Below are 16,422 nucleotides of genomic sequence, written 5' to 3'. Positions count from 1 at the left end.
AATGAGGGAGATTGTGCCTTCTCTAAAGGGGGCAACTAGTAACCTCAGCTGGCTGTGTTGAGGACTGACATGGAGAGTGGTGAGCTGGCTTCAGACCAGTTTGCAACAGCTGATTGTATGCATATCTTCCCAACTCCGCTTTAATCACATCACATCGGTAGCTGGAAATCAATAATGGCGGGAGCATTTACAACACAGAAATTGGCAAATGCTGTGAATGAGGATTCTTTTTCCTTGATAGCCAGATGTTAAGCATCTATCATTGCACTGCACCCCTAAATAAATGTCAAGCGTTCCCAGATGCCTAATATTTCAAGACAAGCAGAAAGTCAGATGTCTTTGTGAACACTCAATTTTTAAGTGTTGACAAATCAAATAATACTAAAATATTAAATATTAAAATATTAAAAAGCTTTTAAAATCATGACAAAATAAAACATCATGGCGGGCCACCTGATTGCAACCTCTGCCTTATGCCAACGCATCAGAGCCTTGTTTATGCCTTCAGGTCTCTAACTTACACCTATATACATCAAGCAAGAGTCTCGAAGGAGCCTGAGTATATTTGTTAAATTCCAAATGGTTAACATTTATCACAGGTAGTTTCTTCACATCCTTAAATGGGCACAAACATTCATTAGCATATGCTAAGAAGTTACTGTAAGTGTGAAAAAGTCCATTTTAAGGCTGAATAAAAAAAGAATCTTTCAATCTGTTAAACCAAAGTGATTCATAGGTATTAATGACATTTCCCTCTTTTGAATAAAAACATACATTGTAAAGTAGTTGAAAGAAATAAAATTACTATAATATATGTGTGTCTATTAATATATGTGTATATACATACACACACACAACACATAAATACACATATACACACAGATAAAGGCATAAAAACAATATGTGCAACGTGGGATGGCCCTTATATAAACAGTAAGGGAAGGCAAAAAGTGAAACATTATAATCAATATTGCAGGAATCAGAAGAAATTACTAAATGCTGACCTGACGTTAACACAATGACACTGTTGGACCCTGTTGATGTCAGAGTGTTTGACGTCAGAGGAAATAAACATCGTACCCTTTAAAGGTCCCTTGCTGTCCTTGTCAGAAACATTTGGCTTAATCCTTCCTCCTCACCTTCTGAGCATGTACCAAAATCTTTGGCATTATCCTTTATGGCAACACTACGTGGTCACTAAAATTTCAGTTTATTTTGCATTTCCGATTTGAACTTTCTGCCAACACCCATGATGATAATTCATTTTACCCAGCTCAGGGATTGTTATCAGGGTGTTATACTGTAGTATAAGTGGGTTATAAAGATAAGAAAATCTCCTCATGTGAATCACCGCTGTACCAGAACACTGGGACCCTATTAGTTCAGAACCTATAATGTAACTGGGAGCTATAATCCCTTGGTTCCTGCTTTTCAGTGACTTGTTCTCCAAATGAGATAGGCGTTTCATAAAGTTTAATGAAAAATAAAAAATTAAGAGAAGCCATATACAGAAATGTCTAAAATGCAGTGACATTTTAAAGACAGAAACTTAATTGTGCTGGCTTCCTACTCCACAGCCTCTTTTCATGTACAGATCTTTGAAAGGCAGAGTAAATGTTTCTCATCCTTCTTTGTTTATGGTACTGATGAAAAATTCAACAGCTAGGTCGCACTGTAATCTGCCTTGCATACCCTTATAAATTTTCTGTCCTTATTGCTAGCAGAACAGTGTCCTCATCAACTTTGAAATGGAAAGCAGTCCAGGATAGAAATTTTTATCCTTTTACATTAGTTATCCTGTTAAAATGATCTGAAAATCACCTTGACTCTGCGTTGCCTTTATTAGTGGCCCAAACTCCAAAATAAAGATGACACCGAAATTCTGAATATTAACATATCATTGTAATTTAATAGATGACTATGCTAGTCCTTATTAATATTCTGAATGCCTAACTGCTCTAATAAAAAAATTTAAAGTAATGCTGAGGCAGATAGGAGAAGGAAAGAAAAAAGATCTCAGTATATTGGGTACTTTGAGAGGAACAGGTTATCAAGCAAGTCCAGATTTTTACATAATGCACCTTCAGGGCTATTTGGAAAATATTCATCCTCAGCGTTCATTCACGGGATGCAAACGCTGCTGAAATTCTCATGACACTGTGTAGATTTTTTTTTTTAAAAGCCACCTTATTCAAATAAGGTGCAAGTTCTTACTATACCAGAAATTAAAACAACAGCCAGATGATGATAATGCTGATTGTGGAAGTAACAATAAACACGGAGGAGATAAGATACAGAAGCTAGTGGGAATCCAATTAGATTATTTCACACTCTGACTTCTAAGATTCTCAAAGAGGTACAATTCTAGTCACAAACTTCCCAGCTTTGCTTGGGAAGAAGCTAAGATCAGTTTCTCCTGCTTCGCCCTAGGTCACACCTTAAAAGTAATTTCATCTGGGAAGGCTCTTCCCGGGTCAGATATCTCTCTCTGCTCACCTTCCAGTTCCCTATCTTATGGACTATCACATTTTATTATGATTGCCTGTTTAATTGTCTCCTTTGACAGCCTCTCGAGGGCAGGGATCTTTTCTGTCTTGTTCAAAATTTTATTACAGACCCAAGAACGGGGCAAAGCACATCAGGATATTAAATAAATATTTACAGAACAGATACAAAAATAAATATATCCATTCTTGGTCCTCACTGCTCCAAACTACCTGAAGTCTATCAACCTCTGCTTTTATTTCAAATTTAAATGTTATGTGTACTTACAAGAGACTTTTAGCTATTGCCCTCTGCTATTTGTGCAGTTATGGCAAATCACTTGCTTTTTAAGATTTTAGTTTTCTCATTTGCAAAATACAGGTGTGTACCCAATGATCCTTTTCCATCTTGAACAAAGATGAATTCAACAACCATTCACTGAGATCCAAATATACATAAGGAATTAGAGTCTGTTGAGGCATATTCATTCGTTCAACAAATATTTTTGAGCACTTGCCATATACGAGGCAGTGTCTAGACACTGGGGATATAATAGTAAACAAAACAAAGATACTTGTCCTTGTGGAGTTTATATGCTGGGGGGGGGAGACAGTCCACAAACAAATATGTAAAAAATATAAAACATCAGATCATAAATGCTATGGAAAAATATAAAGCAGGAAAGGGAGATAAGGGTACAAGAGGGTACCGAGGGGGGTAGGGGAAGGCTGTAATTTCTAATAGGGTGGTCAGAGAGATTCCTCCCTCATAAAGCAACTTGTGAGTAAAGAAAGCCCTGCAGGGGTGGGGAAGCCACCTATGTGCTTGTCTGGAATGTGAATATAACAAACAGAAAAAATAGCAATTGCCAAGTCCTGAGGAATGAACCTAAAGGATGATCCCTAGGTTTTGTGCCTAAACAACCGGATGAATGGAATTGTCATTGAGTGATGGGAGAACACTGTGGAAGCGCAGCTTCATTAGGGCTGTACGTAGGAAAAGAAAATGGGAATCATCAGGAACTACTCAAAGACTGAGTCTTGGGGCATTCCAAAGTTTAGAAGTCAGGACAGTGAGAAAGAGCTGACAACAAGAAAACAGTAAGATGAAACAAACTTTTTTGTTTATTCTATTTTCCAACTAAGAAGGAGCAGCCAGCAAGGTAAGCCAAAAACAAAGAGTGTGGAGTTCTAGAGGCCAAGAAGGAACGGTGTATAAGAAGAGGACTATGTAAAAAGCAGCTGATAGATCCAGTAAGGTGTAGACTCGGGAATTAATCAGTGGACATGGTACAAGGAGGTGCATGGTAACTTTGACAAGTGGCGGTTCAATGGATAAGTAAGAGGTGAAAGCCCAAATGGGGTGGATTCAAGAGAAAATGGGAGAAGAGGAATTAGAGCTACCATATACAGACAAATATTTGGAAATGTTTACTATGAAGAGGGGCAGAGCAATGAGGGGCAACTGGAAGAGATATTAAGGTCAAAAAAGGCTGTTATATAAATGACTTACAAAAGTCATTTATAAACTGAGATTATGATCAACTAGAGACAGTAAAACTGACAATTCATGAAAGAAGAGGGGATTACCATAAATACATCCTGGCGTCAGTGAAAGGGAACAAGACCTAACATTCAAGTAGAAGGATCAGACTCAAGTAGAAGAAGGCTCAGTTCATCCTAACAACAAGCTAGAAGGCACAATAAACGGGCACAAGCCAAGAAGGTATGTAGTTACTGGTGATGGTGAGCACCTCTGGCATTCTCTCCTTTTTGCTTTTATTTTCTCAGTGAAAGAAAGTGAGGCCAAACACTGAGGTTGCGGAGAGTGAAGACTTAGAAGAGTGAGGACAAATATTTGGAGGCTTTAGAACATAGCTTGCAGCTGTCATCGGGAAGAGTAGGGGAATGAAAGAACTAGGAAGACACAGTAAGTGTAAGATCCACACTCGGGGCTTATCTGATGCTACTAGTTATGAAATTAGGTTTTGGCATATGAACTTGGGGGGGCACACACATCCCATCCATAGCAATCATGTTTACGAGTTTCCCCAGACCATGTGTGGTTATTGGGGTACAGGTACAAAATAAGTGGAAGACTGGATTTAACCACGACAGGGATTTTGCTAGGCAAGTATGAGAGGTGCCAGAGACTTGAGGATATATGCAGGAGACAATTTACGGCGATGAACCATGCAACTGAAACTGAGTAAGAGGGCTAGTAAGGTTATGAAAGGATTACATTCAGTGACATCAATGGATTGTAAGTCCTGGAAATCAAGACACTTAGATGTGAGGTTTTTTAGTAGGTTAGCTGGAACTAACAGGTACTTAAAATTGAGGCAATAGAAAGGTTGAATTACTGGTAATGATAAGAGAGAACTATGGGAGTGGGTAACCTGGATATGGAGGGTGCAAGGTGACCCAGTAACTAACATTCCAGGATCTTGGGAGGATTATCTTCATGGACATTGACATATCCAGGAATTATGATAATAGTTTTGGAAAGAGTCAGTAATCAAGGAGCTAAAACCTAAGTAGTGAGTGGGGTGTTCCAGGGGGAGGTAATGGCTGAAGAGTCTGATAATATGCCATTCACTGATGATAAGTCCAGCTTGGAAGTGGTAAAATGAGAGGACACTCAATGCACCTTCAGACCTTGTGGGTGTGGACTGTGAGAGATGACATCCTAGGCAAGAGCCATCCAGGTCTCAGTTGAGCAGAGAGAGGATGTTGAGGAAATGGGTAATTTTGCTGGAGCTGGACTGCAAACCCTGGAGGGCCTAGTGGAACTGTTTCAGGAGTTGCTGACTGAAGAGCTGATGAGCGTCTTCCAAATCTCACTCAGTGGTTTAGATCAAGAACCTAAAAATCATCTGTGGCTCATCTCTTTCTTTCATTCCCCAGATCAAAACCTCCAGAAACCACCACTGGTTGTACCTTCAAATCGTATTGCAAACCCAGCTACTTCTTACCAGTTCTCCACTAACACAACCATCAGGACCCAATCGGAGATAATCTACTAGGGTGTGAGTGTGTGTATCTGTGATCTGTCACAGGAACCTGATCTTACTCAATTAGGCTGGCTGGTTAAACAGTCTCTTAAGAGCTGTTGGAGGGCACGTTTTGCATGGTGCACTGGGTGTTATGAACAAACAATGAATCATGGAACACTGCATCAAAAACTAATGATGTGATATATGGTGATTAACATAACAATAAAAAATTAAAAAAAAAAACTGAGGGTTCTAGAGGGGAGGGGGTGGGGGGATGGGTTAGCCTGGTGATGGGTATTAAAGAGGGCACGTTCTGCGTGGAGCACTGGGTGTTATATGCAAACAATGAATCATGGAACACTATGTCAAAAACTAATGATGTAATGTATGGTGATTAACGTAACAATAAAAAATTAAAAATTTAAAAAAATAAATAAATAAAAAATAAATAAACAGTCTCTTAAGAGCTGTTGTCTTTGCATTTGCTACAAGAGCTGGAAATCTACAGTTTAGGCAGTAGGCAGGAAGGGAATATAGACATAAAACGGGTGAGCGGGGGGGGGGGAACCCACAAGGGTGAAATGGACCCCATGTCTGTTGCCACTGCCTCCAACCATGCTAACATGGTTATCCTGCAAGAGAAGTTGGTGCCCTTTATTACAAAGCTAAATATACACCTGGCCCACAGGTCAGAAAAGATTAAAAAAAAAAAATCCAGGGGAAGGTCAAGTAGTTTCAGGCATGGTTGATGCCCCACACAACAAGGTGCTCCAGCAAATAAGCAACAATGTATGCAAGCTGCAAACTTGCTGTCTCCAACTACTGAGTATAAAAACCAAAATGGCTGTAATTTTACTTCTGCTCTCCAAATTTCATTCTAAAAACATCTCTCTTGTGGCTCACTTTAACCAAAAACATATAGCGAAATCTGGGAAACTGAGGTCAGCCTAGGCAAGTTGACACCTGACAAGGCCACCACAGTACACACCTTGCCAACTTGGCACCCATATACCCCTCTTTAAAACATAGCCATACTAATTTCCAAATAAAGAGAGTAATGAAAATATGCTACCACCTAACATGAGACAGGTCCCACCTACAAATGAAAACATGCTAACCTTTTCCCCCCTAAAAAGGAGGCAATGTCCTATTTTTATGTTTGGGTGATGTTCGTTCTTTTTTTTAAAATGTATTTAAATTCAAGTAATTAACGTATAGTGTATTATTAGTTTCTAAAGGTAGAGATCGGTGATTCATCAGTCACATCTGACACCAGTGCTCATTACATCACGTGTCCTCCTTAATGCCCACGGTGATGTTCGTTCTTAGAGCTATTTACATTCCTGTTACTTAAATCTTGTGTGTAAAGTTAACTGTTATTAACACATCTTATATTAGATAGTGGTGAAATGGGAGAGGAAGAAAACAAGAATATTTGGTTAATATATACATGAGCACATCAAATTAACAAAGAGATATTCATAACTATGACACTCTTCCGTTCTATATTCGGTCACATTGTTGTAACTGGTATTTACAACCGCCTTCCTCTACTACCCATCCCATAGTCCCTCTGCCCTTGGCAGCACCTTCGCTGACCCTGGTTCCTTGCCTGTATTGGGTTATCTTTTGCAGCATAACAAAATACCTCCGAACCCCCAAAAATATTAACTAGCTCACAGTTGTTGTGAGTCGGGAATTAGGAGTGGTCTAACTGAGCGACTGTGGCTCAGGATCCCATGCAGTTCCTGCCTAGATGTCAGCCAGGGTTGCAGTAATGTGAAGGCTCCCAAGATGGCTTATTCACTTGGCTTTGTGCAGAAGCCTCAGCCCCTTGTGTGGTACTGGATAGAGGTCTCATTTCCCCACCACATGGAATTCCCCACAGGGCTTGTGTGTCCTTATAATATGTCATCTGGCTTCCCCCAGAGATGAAGCAAGGAGGAAGATACCATGTCTTTTATGACCTAACCTCAGAAGTCACACTGTCACTTCCAGCATATTCTGTCTGTTAAACAAAAGTCACTAAATATGGTCCACACTCAGGGGAAGGGAAATTAAGTTCTATCTCTCCAAGGGAGGACTATCCAAGAATCTGAAGACATATTCTAGAAGCCTCATGCTTGTCATGACAAGCTCACACGCATTATTTTAATAAACTTCTCATTGTTCTTCCTGATCCCTGTGGCATCAACTACAGTTCCTTCTACAACCAACAGCCAAAAAGATTATTTAAAATGCAAATCAGATCATTTGGCTTCCCTGATTGAAGCCGTCCAACAGCTTCCCGTTACACATGGAATGAAACCCAAATGGTTACCAATGTCAACAGGCTCTTATGAGCAGGCCTCTGCTAACCTCAGTGACTTCAATTCCTACCAAGTTCACTCTCATTCTCTAGCCCAGAGCTCCTAAACCTCAGCACTACTGATGGATGGTCCAGATAATTCTTTGTCTGGGAGTCTGTCCTGCGCGTTGTAAGAAGTTTGGCAGCATCCCAGACCTCTAACCATTGGTGCCAGTAGCACCTCTCCCATTTTGACAACCAAGAATGTCTCCATGTAATTACTAAATGTCCACGAGAGGACAAAATCATCCCTGCCTGAGAACCACTACTCTAGCTGCACGGACCATGTCTCCTTCCTCAGGTGTGACAGTTTTCATCTTAATTGTTATTGTGTTAATTGACTATATACTTATTTGCTTAAGTTTATTGTCTACCTCCTCTTTCATGACTACAAACACTGCTTTATCTCTCTTGTTCACTCGGGTATCCCCAGTGCCCAGAACAGTGCTAGAAGAATCTTTATTAAACAAGGAATTAATGCTTCCCTCAATCTGGAATTCATTTATGTCCCTGCCTTTCCTCTTCTATGCAAATTTACCTGAAAAACCCAATTCATATATCACCTCTCCCAGGAACCGTTACTTCACTCTGTGAAAACATAGTTTATATCGCTATTTAACACCTTTTATTTTACCTTATTCACACATTTACCTTTTCTCCCGGCCTATAAGTAACTTGCATCTCAAGCACATTACCTGGTATCTTTTTTTAAAAAGACTGAAATGGGGCCATCATAATTTATATAAAGAAAAAGTTCACTTATTATTTAAGAGAAATATTTTTTCAATATGAAACTCAAAATTGCATTCCTCGTATGTAGAAATACATATTAGAAGACAATGTCCTCAAATCAGGCCTTACAACAGAGAGAGAAATGGTTTCTATGGGGCACTGTGGTAAGCTAAATAATGAGCCCAAAAGATACTCACTTCCTATTACCTGGAACCTGTAATTTTTGCCTTATATGGCAAAAGAGTGAATATTATTTTATATGGCAAAGGATGTTAAGGATCTTGACATGGGGAGATTATCCTGAATTATCTGGATGGACCCTAAATATAATCACAAGCATCACTGTAAGAGATGAACAGAAGGGAATATTGCCACAGAGGAGGAAGTGAAGTAACGGAGCAGAGATTTGAAGATGCAATGCCATTTGCTTTTACAGTGGAGGAAGGGGCCATAAACAAATGAATGCAAAGAATACAGCCCTAGAAGCTAGAAAAGGATTCACCTAAAGCCACCTAAGGGGGCACAGTCCCGCCCTGCTGACACCTTGACTTTCACCCAATGATACTGATTTCTGAATTCTGACCTCTAAAATAGTAAGAATAAATTTGCGTGGTTTTAAGCCACTAAATTTGTGGTAATTTGTCACAACAGTTATAGGAACTAATACAGACTCTTTATTATGAAGACCTAGAATAAAAGACGATATAAAATTGTAATGTGTGTAATTTTGAAGTGAATATCATTGTATAGAGTGAGAGGTGATGTTGCCAAATTGCTCAATTAATGCAAGTAAAGGCCTTATAATGTAGAGATGAGAACTAATCTGTGTCCTTTAGAGTACCTCTTCTTCATATAGATTTGTGGTAGAAGAGACTATTCATAAGAAATAGAAAGTATATCTAATGTGCCTTGACCATGTGAATTAAGGCAACAACACGATATAACTAATTTTAATGCTTGAAGTACCTTAAGAGAAAAAAAAAACTGTATCCGGGAGAATATGGAATTTCTTAACCTCAAGTATGACTGGATCCAGGGGTTTACATAATTTCATCAGGACTCTCTTTAAATCTTTGCATCTGCATTTCCTGAGCAATGGCTATTATAAAATGCAGAACATCCAAGTCCTGGTAACAGATCCACAAAAATGTGACCATCAGGCCAGTTATTCTGCCGTTTGTTGAGGCTAATAGAACAGCCTTGCTTATTGATCTTGTTATTCCATTAAGCAGAAATGCCCCCAAGGACAGTTGCAGAGCAAAGAGGAACCAAACCAAGCATGGAAACAAATGAGGGGCATGTAAATAAAACTTGTCATCCCAGCATCTGGACACAATAATTAAACATCTTGGAATTTGTTCAGCAAAGATATTTCTTTATGCTTATCACATAACTCAGAGATATCTAACATCATGAGGGAAAAACAAATTCTGATAATATATTACTGTATTAAAAGAGAAGGTACTGAAAATGAAAATCTAATAATGACAGATGAGCTACTGTCATAGGAGGAGGTATCCTGCAATGTTCGACAAGGATATTGGAACTGGGTGGATCTGCATTTGAGTCCAAGACCTAGCACTGGCTGTCCATGCTAATTTAGGCAAGTCAATGGCCCTCCCTCAGCCGAAGCTTTTTAATATATAAAATGTGGCTAGCAATAATAACAATATCTCTTCATTGGTTTGGTTGGAGGATTAAATGAAAAAACAAACATAAACTGCTTAAAACAGTTTCTGACACATACTATTCAATAAGTGGTAATTATTAGTAGTATAAATCATTAATGCCTACCATTAGTAAAGTTTTCTTATCTTTAAAAAATTAGAAATTAGGTTATATGAAATTGAAAACTCCCTCAAGCACCAACACTTTGTGTTTCTGAAACTTCAGTATCTCCAGGTCTATATTCCCAAGCGGTTAGAAGCTGGCAAAGACTGCAAGCATGTATGGCTTTGTTAGCAGGTGACGCCTGCTGAACACACTCAGAGAGTAAGAGATGGTTGCTTCTCTACCTCCCATCTACTAGGAGGTGGGAGAGAGCAGTGTGTGTCTCCTCTGCTCAGACTCTACCCCATTTTTTTAAAATACAAAATCTTGGAGCACCTGCGTGGATCAGTTGATTAAGTGTCTGACTCTTGATTTCAGCTCATGTCATGATCTCAGGTCATGATCTCAGGGTTATGAGATCAAATCCTGCATTGGGCTCTGCACTGGGCATAGAGCCTGCTTAAGATTCTCTCCCTTTCCCTCTGTCTCTGTTCTCTGCGCCACCACCCCCCCTCACCAGCTCATGCATTTCTCTCTCTCTCAAAAAAATAAAAAAATAATAAAAATGAAATACAAAATCTTTATTACAGGCAATATTGGCCTATACACTACACAATACCAACAGTACAATTTTAATCTTTCTCAAAATCATTATTTAAACAGAAAAAAAAAAACAAGAAATAAAATTTGAGTCCACTGATTTTTCAAGCTATTCTCAAGGTACATTATCCTCAGTTTCCTTGTTACAGTGAGACACGCAAATACAGCTTAAAATCTGAGTTAAGAAAATCCTTTTTAGCAACCTACATAGAGATAAGTAGCAAACCTTATTATATTAGACAAATTTGTTCTGCTTAAAACATATAATTGACTCTGGTGGTCATTGCTCTGCTTAATAAGCATTAGGCTATTTTCTCATTCCAGGCAGAGGGAAATCTGAATTTCATGACCCTTTGGTGACTAGACAGCACCAAATGACAGTTTCTGGTTAGGGAGATGTGAGCAGAAGTGACATGTGTGTCCATTTGGGACTGGAACATTTAATTGTTGTGTTAGACTTCCCGGACCACATTTTCACTCTGCAATAACAAATTTCAAGATGATGGCTTCTCCACCAGCATGTAATTAGAACAAGATGACACTAAGAAAATCTCCCAGCAAAACTACGATGGATATAAAAGCATGATTAAGAAATAAACCTGTTATTTTGCACCACCGAAATTTTTGAGGTTGCTCCTATTGCAGCGTAACTTAGATTACAGTGACTGATGCAGATGTGTTTATCTAGAAGTGGAGCAACGCCACAAAAAATATGAAAAGTATGTGCCGCTAGCTTAGGAATCAGGTGGTGGGTGGAAAGAGAACTATTCTCAAGAGTTAGAAGGGTAGCTTTCCAGATTACACACTGGCAAGACATTTGGTAGAACTGATGTCTACGGTAACTTGGGGAGCCAGGCATGCACTTAATGAACTTTTAGCAACAGGGAAAAGGTTGAAAGACAGTGTTATTTGTATGTATTGGTTGCTCGCAGCTGTGTCCAGCAAGCTGTCAGAAAAAAGAACAGAAAAGAGAAAAGAATTGGCCAGATTTCAAGAAGGAATGAAAGAAAATTGGGGGGGGGTCTCCTGCAATTTTGGAAACTTGTAAATACAGTGGAGATAATTGCTTCCAACTTCAAATAATGATAGATAAAATTGAACAGTGCTTTGAGTAACAGATTTAAAATTCAAATTTGTAGCAGGAATCAAATCAAGGATGTAGCTATTATGCTGACTGTTTAAAAATCTCTGAATGGATTAAGGTAGCCTCAATAAATCCTTTCAATTGGATAAAATGATGTAGAGGGGGGAAAAGACTGACAGTGTGAGCCTCATATGCTCCACACACCTTCAACTAAATAGAGAAGCAAAGGCATGGAGTAAGGAGGAAAAGAAAGATAGATGCCAGACATGAAAATGGGTCTTGAAAAGAATTTTGAGTGGGATTATTGACAAATGGAACGGCATAAATCAAATACTCATATGAAACAAGTTTTTGAAAGAGTTTGTTTGTTGCATTAGTCTAGAGTAAAGGAGACCGTACTTGCTTAAGACTTCACCTGTGGGCCCTAAACTTTCTATGGCAAAGACTCAGGCTAAGAAATCTACTCATTCTTTCAGGAGGGCAAGCCCCAACTCCCACTTTAAATCTGACCAAAGAGGATTATGGAAAATGAATGATATCCCAGAATGTAGAGACATAGTTCATGCAGGAAACAAACAAGGGAGCTCTTCTTCAGAGAAGTGCAGTTCAAGCAAGGAATATTTCTTCTCTGCATAGGAAGCACCTTCAAGTGTCTGCCCAGTAGGATATCAGAATTAGCACAGATTAGAGTCAGTTTTCTATTTCCATTGTTCCCATTTCCAAATGGGAGTCTTTATTGCAGGTATGCTATTCCTGTTGCACCATTGTCTAGTGGGTGCATGGGGAAGGAAGGGGTTTCCTAATTCTGTGACTAGAGAGGACTTTTGGGTAGTTTTCCTTAGGGAGAGGGTGAGTATATTTGCATATGAGAAGGAATGTTAACTAAATATTTGGTGACCAGAAAACTGTGGTAAGTTGTGCAGCTTATTTACATCTATTTCTCTTTCTCTCTCTCTTTCAAGCATATACAAAAGTGAATTTCCTGACTCCCTTTTTTTTTTGAGAGGAATCATGTGACTATTTCCAGCCAATGAGTTGTCAGAAGAAGTGACATCTATTGTTTCTAGGCAGGAGAATTTAATTATTTGTGTCTTATCCTCCACAACTCCATTCCTTCTGCCACAAAGACCATCAACTTTCAGTTAGCCTCATCCTGAAGAGAAGATGTCACTGAATAGACAGACTGTCATGCCAACTTGTGATGTACATGCAGTACTAGTGAGAAAAAGTGTTTTGTTGTTGGTAAGCTACTGAGACTTAGAGGTTAACTGCCCCACACATACCGCCTTGGCATTCACAGTTCTTAAGGGTGCCGACAGCTTTCTACTATAAGCATCTGCATCTCCCTACTTTTTTCTGATATGATAGGCCCATGCGAGGCAGGCTGGAATATCAGTCAGTGGATTTCCCAAGAAGAACTCAGCCAATGAAAGATGAGAGCCAAATGACAAAGCTTATTCATTCCTTCCACGTCCTTTTGAAGCACACGCCACACAACCTCCCAAGATACCCAGCAGTATTTGAGCCCCAGCTGTCCTCTGTGGTAACCTGCTCATTAATGTACCTGGAATGACATCATTCTCTTCCCTTACTTCCCTACTCCCAATTTTTGGCATATTTCCCATGTAAGCTATTTGCACTCAAATCCTTAGTCAGGGTTTGCTTCTGCAGGAACTCAAACCATGACATAATGGGGCCATTTAGGGTCTTATCTTCCCAGAGAATAATTTTATATAGTACAGATAAAGAACGTAGGAGGGCGGTAAAGCCTCCCTGCTCTCTGTATGTTAGAAAGCATACTTTTTTTTGCCCTAGACGTGTTTCCTTTAAAACATAAAAAACAAAGTAAAGTTATAGTAGTATAATGTTGAATATTCCCTACCTAACACATTTTATCAATGGATGCTCTTTCTAAATATTACCTAAGATTTTTCTTCCCACTTTTTCCTGGTTACCCTGTTTTCTCTCTTGCTCAATACTAACAATCACTTCAATTTCTTTTCTTTTTTAATTTTATTTATTTATGTGAGAGAGAGAGAGAGAGAGAGAGAATGAGCACGACAGTGGCAGAGGGGGAAGCAGACACCCCGCTGAGCAGGGAGCCTGACGTGGGGCTTGATCCCAGGACCCCGGAATCATGACCTGAGTCGAAGGCAGACACTCAACCAACTGAGCCACCCAGGCGCCCCCAATTACTTCAATTTCATTAACAGCCTCAGGAGGCCATCTAAAAGAAATGTCAAATCCACCTGTGAAGTAAACTATCAAAATCATGGTGAAGACAGTCATCTCTTGAAAGTAAAGTGATGTCCTTGAATACCAAGAGTTCAGCTTTGAAGAGCAACAAGAAAAAATTCCTGCAACAAGAAACACAATATTTATGTATAAGCAACACATGGGAAAGAGAATAGTTTAAGAGCCATACAACTTCAAACATGAAGATAGATAAGAATTTGCATAGCTGATGACGGGGAGGAAAATTAGAGATGGCATAACCATGAAGGAAGATGCTCCACTTCACAGATCAGAGGGGAATCAGCAAATAGAGAACACCCAAAATCTGTCCACATGGGTGCCATTAACCAAAAGTGGAAACCAAGTCAGTATACAAAAGGTCTTCTGTTGTAGCTCAAATAAGCAACGTGAATTTCCTTCAAGATGAAGTTCTATTAACCTACTATAACCATCCTGTGTGGGCCTGATTCCCTATGACACACTGATAATTGAGTAGGAGTGTTATTTGTCTGGACTAATATTTTGCTCAGCCCTTTCCAAATTATGGCAACTCAGGACACTCATAAGCTCCCCACAGCAATGATTTGATCACCCAGGTGTGCAAGACAGATGGGGAAAATAAAGGAAAACCTCCACTTCACATCTGTACCTGAAAGGAGAATAAACAGAATCAGCTCAAGATTTCCCTCTGCCCCAGGCCAGGAGAATGACAAAAACTACCAGCGTTACACAAAGATTGAGAGTGGGTGAAAATTATTGGCATAATATAAGAAAATGAAGACTTAAAGTTTACCAATCCCCAACATTTGTTAGCATAAGAATGACAAACTTAGCATATTTTAATAGATAAATCAAATGTGTTGGCCCAGGCATAGCATATTAAGTGTTTTTACTAACAAATTAGGCAGCCCCTATGGTAACAAATTTATTCACTTACCAAATATTTATTGTTTAGCTATTGTGCTATTTCTGTGTGGGTGGTAGGAGGTTTCTGGGTCTAAATATTATATTGCTCCAGCATCTTCCTTGGTCTTCTTTCATCTACGCTCTCATCAATTTCGGGGATTTAAATTTAATACATATACTGATTAATCTCTCATTCATATCCCTTTGCCTAAATCTTTCCTTTGATCTGCAGACTAGATATCTAACTGCTTACTACATCTGTCCCTTTGGATGTTGTGACAGTCATCTAGAATGGTATCCAAAAGAAACCTCTTGATCACTGCCCACCCATGCCGGCCGTTCCTCCACAAGTCTTCCTAATCTAGTAAAATGCCAAAATCCTAATCCATCCTGAAATCCTTGTTGGTTTTTCTTTCCTTTACACTGCAGATCCAAAACATCAGGGTGTTCCCCTGAATCCATTGCCAAAATGTACTATGAGTCTGCCCAATTTGCCCTAACTCCACCACTTTAGCCAATCTAATGATAAGCACTTTCTACCCGATTACTGCCTCGCCCCTTCACTGATCTCCCAGTCTCTGCTTGACCCACTTCTGTCCACATTCTGCACAGAAATCAAAGGTGATCTTTTAAAAAATATAAACAGGACCACATCACTCTGCAAAATTAAGCTGTGCAGTGATTTCCAACTACACTTAGAGCAAGTGAAGACACTCTCCTGGCCTAGAAGTCCTATAAAAATGGAGCCTCTTGGAGTAGGAGACCTGGATTTCGTCTGGTCCCAGGAGTTCAGCTGGAAAGGGATCAAACCATTCTGAACACCTACGAACTCAACAAGAGATCGAAGAAAAGAATAGCAACAACTCTCGGAACAGAAAAGCGACCACTTTCTGGAAGGTAGGACGTGTGGAGAAGTGAATCCGAGGCGATATTCGGGAGGATAGATATGGCGGGAGAGGGGGCTTCCATCGGCCGCTTCTGGCAAGTGCTAGAGCTGCGGAGCACAAAATCGGAACTTTTAGAAGTCGGCTCCGCTGAGGGACGTCGCTCCAGTGGCTAAGCGGGGGTGGAACCCTCGTGGGACAGTGTGGTCTCAGGACCCTCGGGGTCACAGTAAGACGAGAGGAGCCTGAGTGCGGCAGAGCTGCCAGGGATCGGAGCGGGGGAGCCGGCTGCAGAGACGGAGCCGAGGTGCGGGCTCTCAGCTCGGGGTGGCCATAGACTGTGATCCACGGCCCAGTCGGGCCACTGCTCCTCCAGCAGGGACCC

The 16,422-nt window shown here is 39.9% G+C and overlaps 1 long non-coding RNA gene across 1 annotated transcript in view; it reads left to right on the top strand.

Annotated features, from left to right (window-relative positions):
• Positions 1-16,422, top strand: part of LOC112840584 (uncharacterized) — a 57,817-nt gene that overhangs the window by 30,216 nt on the left and 11,179 nt on the right. The window contains exons 3-4 of the long non-coding RNA XR_012381471.1: positions 4,275-4,413; positions 5,391-5,512. This is a non-coding gene — a long non-coding RNA (uncharacterized lncRNA). The remainder of the gene's footprint in view (positions 1-4,274; positions 4,414-5,390; positions 5,513-16,422) is intronic.

This window comes from Callorhinus ursinus, unplaced genomic scaffold (genome assembly GCF_003265705.2).
Source record: "Callorhinus ursinus isolate GAN/ISIS: 27379988/994484 unplaced genomic scaffold, GSC_fseal_2.0 scaffold19, whole genome shotgun sequence".
Taxonomy (NCBI): domain Eukaryota; kingdom Metazoa; phylum Chordata; class Mammalia; order Carnivora; family Otariidae; genus Callorhinus; species Callorhinus ursinus.
This window is presented reverse-complemented; position numbering and strand designations above follow the sequence as displayed.